The sequence below is a fragment of the Scylla paramamosain genome, chromosome 39, assembly GCF_035594125.1.
Source record: "Scylla paramamosain isolate STU-SP2022 chromosome 39, ASM3559412v1, whole genome shotgun sequence".
Lineage (NCBI taxonomy): Eukaryota > Metazoa > Arthropoda > Malacostraca > Decapoda > Portunidae > Scylla > Scylla paramamosain.
The window spans coordinates 11893433-11908099 of record NC_087189.1 but is presented as its reverse complement, the minus strand read 5'-3'; positions in this window follow the sequence as shown (position 1 = coordinate 11908099).

Sequence of the window (14667 nt, the reverse complement as noted above, 5' to 3'; positions counted from 1 at the left end):
CCCAGTGAGGTCTAAAGCACTGTTCAGGGGGTGCTGTGAACTTATCATTAAACCCAGCTGTGACCTCACTGAACGTTTCCCTTTGTGTCTCACAACACAAGGGGGCAGTCACAGCCTGCCCTCTAAAGACAACTCTCTTTCTCCACACAAAACTACAAGTACCTAATAACACACACACCCTTCACCCAAAAATTTTAAAATCATCATGGCGACTCCTACACCAGCCTCGGAGTCCCCATCTGGGGAGGGGACCATAAATGTCCCCAGGTCGGACTGCCTTTCTGTCGACGACCATAAGTGTCTTGACACCCCCCTCAACTTTTTCTTCATTAACTTCTGCAACATTCGCAGTCTAATATCTAATTTTCAATCTGTAGAACACTCACTGAAATTCAGGTGTCTGAGGCAACTGACAGTAGCCCCTTTTCTGTTCCTTCCTACTTTCTCTATCCTCATTTTCGATCCAAAGCTGGATGCTGCGTTTATGTGCGCAATGACTTAACCTGCTCTTGTGCCCACGCTCTTGAATCTTCCGAGTTTTCCACCATCTGGCTACGACTACAGAGTCACTCTCATACTAAATTTATCTGTGCTGTATACCTCTCTCCTAACTCCTCTGACCATAAGAAATTCTTTGACTACTTAACTTCCAAAGTGGAGCACATTCTGACCCTCTTCCCTTTTGCAGAGATCTCCATTCTTGGAGACTTCAATGTTCACCACCAGCTTTGGCTTTCCTCTCCCTTCACTGACCATCCTGGTGAACTAGCCTACAACTCTGCTATCCTCCATGACCTAGAGCAATTGGTACAACACCCTACTCATATTCCTGACCGTCTTGGAGATACGCCCAACATTCTTGATCTTTTCCTGACCTCTAATCCTGCTTATGCTGTCACCCTTTCTTTTCCGTTGGGCTCCTCCGATCACAATCTCATATCTTGTCCTATCACTCCAATCCCTCCTCATGATCCCCCTAAGCGAAGGTGCCTCTGGCATTTTGCCTCTGCTAGTTGGGGGGACCTGAGGAGGTATTTTGCTGATTTTCCTTGGAATGACTACTGCTTCCGTGTCAGAGACCCGTCTTTGTGTGCTGAGAGCATAACAGAGATGATAGTGTCTGGCATGGAGGCGTACATTCCTCACTCTTTTTCTCGTCCTAAACCTTCTAAACCTTGGTTTAACACAGCTTGTTCTTGTGCTATACATGATAGAGAGGTGGCCCACAAAAGGTACTTAAGCCTTCCATCACCAGAATCTCATGCACTTTATATTTCTGTCCAGAACCATGCCAAGTCTGTTCTCCAACTAGCCAAAAACTCCTTCATTAACAGAAAATGTCAAAACCTTTCAAGATCTAACTCTCCTCGTGATTTCTGGCATCTAGCCAAAAATATCTCCAATAACTTTGCTTCTTCTTCTTTCCCTCCTCTACTTCAACCAGATGGCACCACTGCTATCACATCTATTTCTAAAGCTGAACTCTTTGCTCAAACCTTTGCTAAAAACTCTACCTTGGACGATTCTGGGCTTGTTCCTCCCTCTCCTCCACCCTCTGATTACTTCATGCCACCTATTAAAATTCTTCGCAATGATGTTTTCCATGCCCTCGCTGGCCTAAACCCTCGGAAGGCTTATGGACCTGATGGGGTCCCTCCTATTGTTCTCCGAAACTGTGCCTCTGTGCTTGCACCTTGCCTAGTCAAACTCTTTCAGCTCTGTCTGTCTACATCTACCTTTCCTTCTTGCTGGAAGTTTGCCTACATTCAACCTATTCCTAAAAAGGGTGACCGCTCTAATCCCTCAAACTACCGTCCTATTGCTTTAATTTCCTGCTTATCTAAAGTTTTTGAATCTATCCTCAACAGGAAGATTCTTAAACATCTATTACTTCACAACCTTCTATCTGATCGCCAGTATGGGTTCCGTCAAGGCCGCTCTACTGGTGATCTTCTGGCTTTCCTTACTGAGTCTTGGTCATCCTCTTTTAGAGATTTTGGTGAAACTTTTGCTGTTGCCTTGGACATATCAAAAGCCTTTGATAGAGTCTGGCACAAAGCTTTGATTTCCAAACTACCCTCCTACGGTTTCTATCCTTCTCTCTGTAACTTCATCTCAAGTTTCCTTTCTGACCGTTCTATTGCTGCTGTGGTAGACGGTCACTGTTCTTCTCCTAAATCTATTAACAGTGGTGTTCCTCAGGTTTCTGTCCTGTCACCCACTCTCTTCTTATTATTCATTAATGATCTTTTAAACCAAACTTCTTGTCCTATCCAGTCCTACGCTGACGATACCACCCTGCACTTTTCCACGTCTTTTCATAGACGTCCAACCCTTCAGGAGGTAAACATATCACGCAGGGAAGCCACAGAACGCCTGACTTCTGATCTTTCTAAAATTTCTGATTGGGGCAGAGCAAAGTTAGTATTGTTCAATGCCTCAAAAACTCAATTCCTCCATCTATCAACTCGACACAACCTTCCAGACAACTATCCTCTCTTCTTCAATGACACTCAACTGTCCCGCTCTTCTACACTGAACATCCTCAGTCTGTCCTTTACTTATAATCTGAACTGGAAACTTCACATCTCATCTCTGGCTAAAACAGCTTCTATGAAGTTAGGTATTCTGAGACGTCTCCGCCAGTTTTTCTCACCCCCCCCCAGCTGCTAACTCTGTACAAGGGCCTTATCCATCCATGTATGGAGTATGCTTCACATGTCTGGACGGGTTCCACTCATACTGCTCTTCTAGACAGGATGGAATCAAAAGCTTTTCGTCTCATCAACTCCTCTCCTCTAACTGACTGTCTTCAGGTTCTCTCTCATCGCCACAATGTTGCATCTTTGGCCCTTCTACCACTATTTTCATGCTAACTGCTCTTCTGATCTTGCTAACTGCATGCCTCCCCTCCTCCCGCAGCCTCGCTGCACAAGACTTTCTTCTTTCTCTCATCCCTATTCTGTTCATCTCTCTAACGCAAGAGTTAACTAGTATTCTCAATCATTCAACCCTTTCTCTGGTAAACTCTGGAACTCCCTGCCTGGTTCTGTATTTCCACCTTCCTATGACTTGAATTCCTTCAAGAGGGAGGTTTCAAGACACTTATCCATCGGTTTTTGACCACTGCTTTGACTCTTGTATGGGACTGGCATTTCAGTGGGCATTTTTTTATTGGATTTCTGTTGCCCTTGGCCAGTGTCCTTCCTACATAAAAAAAAAAAAAAAAAATCTGCCAATTAACCATAACCACTATATTATCTGCATAAAAAAAAGCACACATAACTTATCATTTCCCATATTCACTCCCACATTTATTCATCTCATTCTAGCTGCCAATTCCTCTTTGTACAAGCTAAAAAGGGTTGGTGATAAAATGCATCCTTGCCTAACTCCTCTCTCCTCACCCAGTCTGTTTCTATATCTCCAAGTCTGTGTCTAGTTCTTGTTTCCACATACCGTACATACTTTGCACTATGTTAACTATTTTTGTACTCAACCCAATCTTTTCTAAGACTCTAGCTCATGTTGAGTGCAGCAAGATAATGTCATACAAAATGAAGAAAGCAGTAAGACTGAATGAGAAAAAAATAATGAGAGAGAGAGAGAGAGAGAGAGAGAGAGAGAGAGAGAGAGAGAGAGAGAGAGAGAGAGAGAGAGAGAGAGAGAGAGAGAGAGAGAGAGAGAGAGAGAGAGAGAGAGAGTGTAGGGAGGAAGAGAGAGGAGGGTAAGAGGGCAAGGAACGAACAAGGGAAGGGGGGGGGTAACTGTACCCCCCTTACAATCTCCATTCCCTAGTTGAGGGGATATAGCATGAAGAGAAGGATAGGGGGACATGGAAGATAAGGGAAGAACCATAGGAGGGAAACTATGATGTAAGGCTCTGCCAATGAAACTTCCTCATTCTGGATAGAGGGTGGGGTGCGGGGTAGCTCATTTACATGACTGGTGGGAACAGGGAGGGTGGGAGGAGCAATAAAACCTCAAGGACAAAATACGGAGATTGTCAAGACAAATCAAAACAGGATAAGAGATTGCTCAACAACAACTAAAATAGAATCCAACCATGACGCCTACATAGGTGTCATCATATATTCCACCGGTGCTTCAGGACGCCTATGTAGGAGTCATCGTATTGAAGGGGTTAAGGAGGCGGCTACATGGTCGGATGATCATGTGTTGGCTCACCGTCATGCATCCCACCGCGGAGGTATGTATGTGAGTTAAGCCAGCTGGGGAGAAATGGTCAGGAGGAAGTGGAAGTGATTGCACTGGTCCCACAGGAAATCCTCACCACTGCAGTGGGTTTGGAAATGTCAGTGCCCAGGAATTCATATAACACCAGGCCTCCTTTGACCCAAAGAGGAGGGCAATGGGAGTATGATGCATAGCACCCATAAATTTAATAACCAGCGTACCTGTTATCACTGCAAGTCTATGGGGCACTTCCAGTTCAATTGTACCTTGGCACAGCCACACTCTTCCACACTTCTCTCAACACATCATACTTGCTCTCATCCTTGCCGTGCTTCCCATTCGACCTACCCACTGGTTTACCATACTTATCTTTTCATTCTTTGCCTTTGGACACCCACTAGGACTCATCCACATCCCTAAGTACTTGTAATCTTGCACCTGTTTCAACTCATCCTCTCTAAGTCTCCATACCACATTACTTTCATCCTCTGACCTATTCACAATCATTACCTTGCTTTTCTCACTGCTAAACCTTACTCCAAAGTCTTTTCCATACCCATACACAACATCCAATGAACTTTGAAGCTCATCTGCCGATTCACTCATAACAACATCATCTGCATAACGAAGCACACATACTTTATCATTCCCCACACTTACCCCTACATTCATTCTTCTTATTCTGGCTGCTAGCTCCTCTGTATTCAGGCTAAAAAGGGTTGGTGACAATATACAGACTTGCCTAACTCCTCTCTCACTCTTCACCCAGTCTATGTCTCCTAGTCTGTATCTAGCTCTTGTGTCCACATACATACCTTGCACTACGTTAACTATCTTTGCACTCAATTCAATCTTTCCTAAGACTACCTAGCATTTCTCTATTCACTCTATCCTGAGCTTTCTTAATATCCAGAACACCTAGGTACAATTTATCCCCATCCTTCTTTTTTCTTCTCAATAATTTAATTCACCACAAACATATTGTCCTCAGCTCTCCTATCCACACGAAATCCACCCTGTTCTTCACCCAGCACTCCAGCTCTCTCAGTACATTTACAGTCTCTCATTCAACACTGCACTGAGTGCTTTACCTACTTCCTCATGGCCGCCATGTTCTTGATCTTGCTCTTGTTGCTAACATTCTAACCTAATTAAACCTAACTAAACCTAGCCTAACCTAAACCTAACCTTACTATACCTAACCCAACCAAACCGATAAATACGAAATAGAGCTGCAGCAATAGTAGGCAGCTTCCTATTTATTTTTGGTGGCTAGCGGCGTTATCATAAATTTCCGAGGCATATATATATATATATATATATATATATATATATATATATATATATATATATATATATATATATATATATATATATATATATATATATATATATATATGTGTGTGTGTGTGTGTGTGTGTGTGTGTGTGTGTGTGTGTGTGTGTGTGGTTGAAAATACATGAAATAAATGAGGCAAGAATTACCTGTTCCACGGACAAAAAAGTCAAATAATAACACCTCCCCCTGCACTCCTGCCCATAAACCTGGCCCACACCTGCACGACCCACGCTTAAGTCGAAAAAAAAAAAAAAAGGCAGGTCTCTTAACTTCTACTGATCCTAACCCTCTACATATATCTGCTATTTCTCGTGTTAATTACAGGTGTGTGTGTGGATTTGTCTAGGACTCCTACGTACCTGTATACGCCTAAACGCACAACAAAACTACACAAAGTCAGTACACACGTGCACGGTCGCTTAGTTACACATCATGTGATGTGATGGCGGAAAAAAAGAAAACGGAAGCGTAGACTAAGATAAACTGAGAATTTGTTGTATTTTCATGATTTTCTTTTTTTCTAGTGCACAGGCTCTCATGGCAAGCACAATTATGGATAAAATAATGAAATAACGCTGTATTGTTTTTATTCATATTTCAAAAGTTATAAGACTCAAAAGATAAAGAAAAATACGGAGGGTTCGACTCTGAAAACTAAAATGGTGGTATTTTCGTGGTTTTCTCCGTTATTTAGTGGTATAGAGACTCTCACGCTAAGCACAAATGATAAAGTGATGAGCTGTTGTTGTGCTAAGTTTTTGTTCATATTTTAAATTTGAAAGACTAATATATATATATATATATATATATATATATATATATATATATATATATATATATATATATATATATATATATATATATATATATATATATATATATATATATATATATATATATATATATATATATATATATATATATATATATATGGAGGTTTAGACTGTTGTAAAATGAAAGTTGTATTTTCATGGTTCCTTTGTTATTTAGTGGTATACAGACCCTCGCGTACGCCAGGTGAAAATAAGGATAAAATGGTGAATTAATAACATACAGTGGTTTTATTGGCATTTTAATCTTGTAAGGATATAAAAAATACCATGGAGTATTAGACTTACAAACTGAAATGGCCCAGGCCTATGTTATTAGGATTGCGGTAATTATTTGGTGGTGTACACACCCTCACGCCTGATAAAAATAAAAATAAAAATAAAATGATGAACTATTGCTGCACCGTGTTTTTATTGACAATTTAAGCTTGTATAATAAAAAAAAAAAATATGGAGGTTATAATGTTGTGAAGTGAAACAGTGATATTTGCATGGTTTTGTTATTTGGTGGTGTAAGGACTCCCATGATAAATAAATATAAAGAAAATAAGATAAATAATCGATTTGCTTCGTTTTTATTTACATCTCAATCCTCCAGATCCTCAGACAAACACAGAGATGTGACACGTAGCACATAGTCACTAACGAATCAAACAGTCCACGCAGGGAAGCCACACAACGCCTCACTGATCTCTCAAAAATTTTTGATTGATGCAGGACAAATTTTTTTATTCCCTTTTCCTCCACCTAGTTAAGTTAGGTAAGGTCAGGTTAGGGTAGGGTAGCTTAGGTGAGTAACTATGAGACAAAGCATGTGGTAAACTTATGATGTATAGGCTAAGGCTAAGGCCAGGTTATACAATGGAATTTACCTTATGATTTTACTAAGCACTTTTCAGAACACAGCTCTGGGACTTATTTAGGTGGTATCAAGGAAACGTGCTATAAACCTGAGTGATAAAAACGCAAAACGTTAGACACATTTTGCATTTAACAATAAGTGTTAAGCCCAGGCAAAGGCAAAGGTTTCCCAGGAGACACTTCCACCCTGTGTGAGGCTCTCTCCGCCACTCCCCCCATCCACCCCTACCTCACTCTCTCTCTCTCTCTCTCTCTCTCTCTCTCTCTCTCTCTCTCTGTGTTATGCCCCAAACACTCACACACACCCACACACAAGCACTCACACACATACCCACACGCACTTACACACAAGTACCCACGCGCCTGTGGGCACGCACATGAGCTGTGAGATGGTAGTAGACGCAGGCGAGAGACCTGTCTACATGAAAAACTGCTACTGCTGACCCAACTCCATCCGTGTGATCCCTTTTTATGAGGGTCACAATGGGCCTGGCGCTGATAATAACAACAACAACCCTCGTGGGAAGCGAGGACAGACCAGGACAGAAACAAGGTATCTCTGGTGAGCGGAGACCGTGTGCTTGGCGACCTCCACCTTCAGGAAGGCTCCCGTCAGCGTCTTCGCCAGTGCCTCGCGGAGGATCGACCCCACGCCTCGTGACTGACTAAAGACTAAAACGTGCAGTGTCCCGTCTTCAGACTCAAGGAGTGCAGACGCTTGTGCTCTCGGCGCGTCATCGACGCCTCAGTCACCGATCCCTCCGGCACCCCGGGGGGTAGTTGGAGTGTATTACAGGACTGGATAGTGTGCAGCGAGCTAGTTTGACATCCGCAAGCGGAAACATCCCGAGTGCTGCACCAATGGGCCATGCGAACAGCAGCGCACTGGCCCGAGGGGCGCCTGGGGCATGAGAAAACTCTACGGACGGTGAGTGCCACCCTTCATCAACGAACCTCGACAGCGACCAACGGTGACCGCCTCGAGCAATCTAACCCGTGACCCAGAGCCACAACGCCCCTCCTGCACGCCCCTGCCGGCACCTCTGCCCAGGGAAGGCAGTGTAATTGACGGTGGCGGACGGCTCGTTCACGTCCCGGCCACCGCAGGAGCAATATCGTCAAGCGTGATGTATTCCAAGTTATGGCATGATTGGGCGGGCCGAAAGGCAACCCTGGGGGATCTTGCTGTCCTGCGGAGTCCCCGGTGTGTGTGTGTGTGTGTGTGTGTGTGTGTGTTGCACACACACACACACACACACACACACACACACACACACACACACACAGAGAGAGAGAGAGAGAGAGAGAGAGAGAGAGAGAGAGAGAGAGAGAGAGAGAGAGAGAGAGAGAGAGAGAGAGAGAGAATTACATTGTTATTATTGTTCCTTCTTTTCCTCCTCTTCCTCCTTTTATTTTACTGGTATGCGTTACCACAGTCACTCTGTGTTATCAAACAATTAAAAAGCACAACATTTTATCAAGATTTTCTGAGCGGATATCAGCATCGTCACATCGGAGCTGAAGGGCCGACCTGCTTTGACCAATAAATTAATAGTGAATATTTTTCATTGAAATATTACTTAGAACAGCGCCAGTCATTCCTTTCTCTACACTGCCAAAAGAAACGTGGGATTAGCAGAATTTATTTCAAAAAATGAAAATGCAGGATGATATGTCCATATCGTACGGAACTGTGCGAGCCGGAGGTTTCAAATATTCTTCATATATATATATATATATATATATATATATATATATATATATATATATATATATATATATATATATATATATATATATATATATATATATATATAAAATAACAATAATGGTGCCTCACCGCCCTCACAAGCAGCCACCCCCACTCCACCACCACACCGTGGGTATATTTTGAAACGCTTTCTTCTCTCATTAAGGCTATTTTCCAAAGCCGCAGAGATGATTAACCGGGTTATCAAGAGTTTTCTCCTGTTAATAATTTAGAAATCTTGATATGGTCATTAAAACCATACAAACACCATTATAAACCCGTGTCACTTCAACTATACCCTTTTGAAAGAGGTGAAGGTGTTGGTAGTAGTGTATCAGAATACGGTCCTGACCGTCTTCCATCTCTCCCGCCATCACCTTCCATCTTACTCTTCCTCTTCCGTGCCTTCCTCCGTCTCCCTCCCCCCAAGACCCACACCCCCCCCCCACGTACAGTTAGGTTTTTGTGCGCTTTCCCCTCTCCTCCAGCAGCTTCCCGCCTCAGGATGTTTTCTTTACTCAACCACTTTTCTACTTCTCCATCAACGCAGCAACTTTCCTCCTCTCACACCACACCACTACACCCCTTCCCCACTTTTCCTTCCCCTTCCTCTCCCTTCCCCCACCCCTCCAAAACAGCCTTGATCTCACACTTGACCCTCTCTCCTTCATCTCATATCCCCTCCTCCTCCTTCTCCTCCTCCTCCTCCTCCTCCTCCTGTCTTCAGTGTGCTAGTTAAGAGATGACTTCAGAAACTGCGCAATTGTTGGTTAAACTGAGAGAGAGAGAGAGAGAGAGAGAGAGAGAGAGAGAGAGAGAGAGAGAGAGAGAGAGAGAGAGAGAGAGAGAGAGAGAGAGATTACTATTATCATTACTATGAAAGAATAACAATAAATGAATAAAAAAAATAAAACTATTGCTATCATTATTTTTTATTAGCAAAAGCGCTACAAAAGTACATAACTAACAGGAGACATAACCTAACTAACAACAGACCTAACAAAACCTAACTAACCTATCTAATAGCAGACTTAGCATAACTTAACTAACCTATCTAATAGTATATAACGAAACCAAACAAACTAACTACCTGCAGACCTAACAAAACCAAACAACCTAACTAACAGTAGACCAAACAAAACCTAACAACCTAACTAACACCATACCTAACCTAACCTAACCTAACCTAACCTAACCTGACCCTATCCTACACAAGCCCTCCTAGCCCTGTGCTTGGCTTCATGCACAGCTGCCTTCCTTTGCCCTACCGCTCGTGGTTGGGTGGGCAGCGAGCCAGCAGCACCACAGGGAGCGCTGCTTACTGATGCACATCGGCCCCTGCGTGTGTAAATGTACCGCACACTTCTCAAGACGCTAGTTTGTCATCGTCCCGCACACCACGACAACCTACCTTCATGTAGCTCAGCCTGATTCTAACCAGACAACACTATGGGGCCAACGCCTCTACTGCCCCGCGTGTCTGTCTAGACTGAGCACAGTGTGGTCCCACTGCGGATCCGTGAGTTGATTCTTTGTGGCCCACGAACACTCATATGGATTATAAATATATTACATAATTCTAGAATAGGAAAAAAATTAAGTATCTGACTCCAAAGTTACGTATGTGGAATAATAGTATATATATATATATATATATATATATATATATATATATATATATATATATATATATATATATATATATATATATATATATATATATATATATATATATATATATATATATATATATATATATATATATATATATATATATATATATATATATATATATATATATATATATATATATATATATATATATATATATATATATATATATATATATATATATATATATATATATATATATATATATATATATATATATATATATATATATATATATATATATATATATATATATATACCTTTATTTTGCTTGATTCTTTTTTTGTCATGTATAATCTGCAGCTGATAGTTTATTATGTCACATTATTTTTTTTGTTAATGCTTGCCTGCCTGTCCCCTTTTGGTTGCTATTTTATTTTTAACCTGCATCCCTAGTGTGATATTTTATGAGTTTTCTATCTTTGTACTTATTTTTATCAATCTTTTTTAGCCTGATGATGCCATCTGTGAAGGTGAAACGTTGCAATAAATAAAGAAGGAAGTCTGGTGTATCCCTGCCTACCTTATGTATATATATATATATATATATATATATATATATATATATATATATATATATATATATATATATATATATATATATATATATATATATATATATATATATATATATATATATTAATAATGGCCCTCGAGTTTTTAAGTTTATTGTCAAAATGGTCCACAGCATCGAAGAAGTTGGATCACCATACAAAAAAAAAAAAAAGTGCAGGTTATCAAAAACAGCCTCGTAAGATTCAACAAGTCTGTTGCTGTTTGTTTTTCCTCTGTGTTCCTTGTACGAGTGACTGCTGATATATGTTTGTCCTTCCCTCGTGCTCCTTCTACGAATTACTGAGTGCATGCAGTGCTGTGTTTGTTACTGGAGACCTTGATAGAGAAGGAGGAGGAGGAGGAGGAGGAGGAGGAGGAGGACTGAGTGACTGAACTACGTCAGGAGACCTCATGACAACCAGACCTAAATAGTGTATTTTTGATCTCTCCTCCCTGCTGTCTTAGGACTGGCCTCCACCACCACCACCACCACCACCACCTCCACCTCCTCTTCCTCCTACTCTTCCTCTTGTTCCTCTTAAGTACCAATGACCTCCCAAAGAGAAGCATCCTGAAAATGCCGTTGAAGGGGAGGAGGAGGAGGAGGAGCACAAAGGAATACAAAGGAAAGCCAAATAGCAAATAACCTTTTGGTCTTTGAAAGGCTGTTTGGTAACTACTTCTAACTAGCTGCAATGGGGGAGGAGGAGGAGGAGGGGGAGAAAAGTGATAAAAACTAAAAAAAAAAAAAAAAAAAAAACGAAGATCGAGATGGAATTTAGTAATGTGGATAAAAGGAGAGAGGAAAGGGAGGGAGGAAAGGAAAGAATGTAGATGGAAATGGAACGGAATAATGAAAACAAAAAGAGAGAGAGAAAAATCGAAGAAATGAGGAAGAAATTAAGGGAAGGAAGACAGGCAAAGCAGTGGGAAAGAAACGAAAAAAAAAAGGAAACACGATAAGGAACGGTGAAACGGGAAATAAAGGAATAGGAAACAGGAAAAGAAGAGGGAGAGAGAAAAAAAAGATAAGATGAAACAAAAAGCAGAAAGAAAGAAAGAAAGAAAGAAAGAAAAAAAGGAGCGAAAGGAGATATTCATAGTAAAAAGTGATAAGGATGGAGGAAAAAGTAAGAAGAGGAAGGAGAAGGAGCAAAGGGAGGGAAATGAGGAGGTGGATAGAAGGGGAGAGGAGGGATGGGAAGGGGTAGGATGGAGGGGATGGATGGGAGGGGTGGATGGGAGGGGTGTGTAAGAGGGGTGGATGGGAGGGGTGTGTGGGAGGGGTGGATGGGAGGGTTGTGGAGTTCATATGAGGGTCAGAGTGAGGAGGAAGAGCAGAGTAAGATCGCCCTCTATGCTACAACTATTTTAGACCACACTTAGCCTTCACATTCCTCGCCTATTGCCCTGTCCATCCTCCTCCTCCTCCTCCTCCTCCTCTTCTTCTTCTTCCTCCCCCTTCTCCTCCTCCTCCTCTTCCTTAACCTCCTCCTTGACTAACATTAACGAAGTTATAAATGCTTAAATCTCTCTCTCTCTCTCTCTCTCTCTCTCTCTCTCTCTCTCTCTCTCTCTCTGATTATTGATAGTCTTCTCCTGATCTTCATACTATCATCACCATCATCACCATCACCATAAATTAAGGCGTGCCCCTCAAGCCCGTGCAGGCTGGGGACGCGCTGCGCAGCACACCACGTCACGCTGCCTGGATCAAGGGCAGGTGGTGGGGTGGATGGAGTGCACAGAACGGAAGGGGAAAAAATCACGGAAAATCACGGACTCACTGGTTATAAGTACAAAGGAGATGCAGCAAGGGCTATCTATCTATCTATCTATCTATATGATTATATCTATCTATGGTGGCATATTTGAGGAGGGGCTTGAGTGGGTGGCTCAGGGAGGAGGGGTCCCAACTGCATTTTCGGGGGTCCGGCTTGCAAAAGGTTGAGAACCACTGCTCTACAACATAAGATTCCACGAGTATACGTGCATATATTGCTACGACCCAAACACAGCTCCTCTCACAGTTGCCGCTCCATCTAGGGCCAGCTTCACCCCAGGCTACGCCTACAGTATAGCTTAGTGATATATATATATATATATATATATATATATATATATATATATATATATATATATATATATATATATATATATATATATATATATATATATATATATATATATATATATATATATATATATATATATATATAACACATTTACCATTAATTACATGATAATCTTGTTGAGAAAAATGATATGAAGAGGAAAACATTTGGTTAGAGCACGAGGGGAGCTTGGAGAACAGCGCAGGACTCTGTACAACAAACGGCAGGCAAAGAACCTGCGCCAGATTGATGTTGTCACTTCCTGGCGGTGAAGAGTGACATCGGGATCCCGGCATCCTTTACTTAAGTGGTCAGCTGGCAACGTCGCAGGAACGTGTCGTGTTCTGCGGAGCACGTGATCCGCCACTGAGGGGCGCCCCAGCTAAGGTACCCCGCCGCCCATCTTGGCTGCAGTTCCTCACGCTGCAGGTGGCGGGTCTGCTAATGTTGGCCTGCTGCTATTGCTGCTGCTACTGCTGCTGTTACTGCTGTGCTGCTACACCGAATCTTGATGCCTTTCTCCAGCGCCGTAGTCGATACTAATCTAGTCGATTTTCTTGTTTACATAAATAAACAAGAAAACTATCTAGAACACACACACACACACACACACACACACACACACACACATTCGCTCGCTCGATCGCTTGCCCACTCACAAACACACAGACATGAACTGAAGAGAAATAACGAGCCGTGAAGTATGTTTCATGAGTGACTCACACCACATCTGCCACCAGTCTGCCAAAACAAACGACGGCTCTGTCATTAAGTTTCATTCACTGGTTTTTAGTTAGAAAAGAAAAGAGGTCAACCAGTACTTATATACTGACCATTTCCGACCTAAATAACCTGATGAAATAATAGATACACTACTAATATTATGAATATTGATCAACATTATCGAAAACAACAGATTTAAATGAGTAACAGACATGTAACAAGGTGGGGCGGGGACTGCTTCTGAACCAGCCTTAACAAAGATGTTGCAGGGAAGAGGTGCAGAAGCTGGGAGACGGGGTTAGCTGTGTTGTTGGCAAGGTGTGAGGTGGCTTGCTGACTGGCCACTCGAAGAGATGTGTGGGTATCTTGATCGGCCTCGCAGAGTTCCCATTATTGTCATTACATTTACGCATTTCTGAAGTTAAATCAGTACCGGTAACACACACTGATAGCGATGAATGAGCGTCGCCCAGCGCAGAATACCCATCAAGAACATCTAGCAGCGCCTTGCTAGACAAATACCATCTTCAACTCGCTGTAACTCAAATTGTTTCTGGAGTTGACGGTCTGTTCTATATACGAATATCAACTGGTAGTATATTTGATTCTGCGTCTAATGGTACGAGTC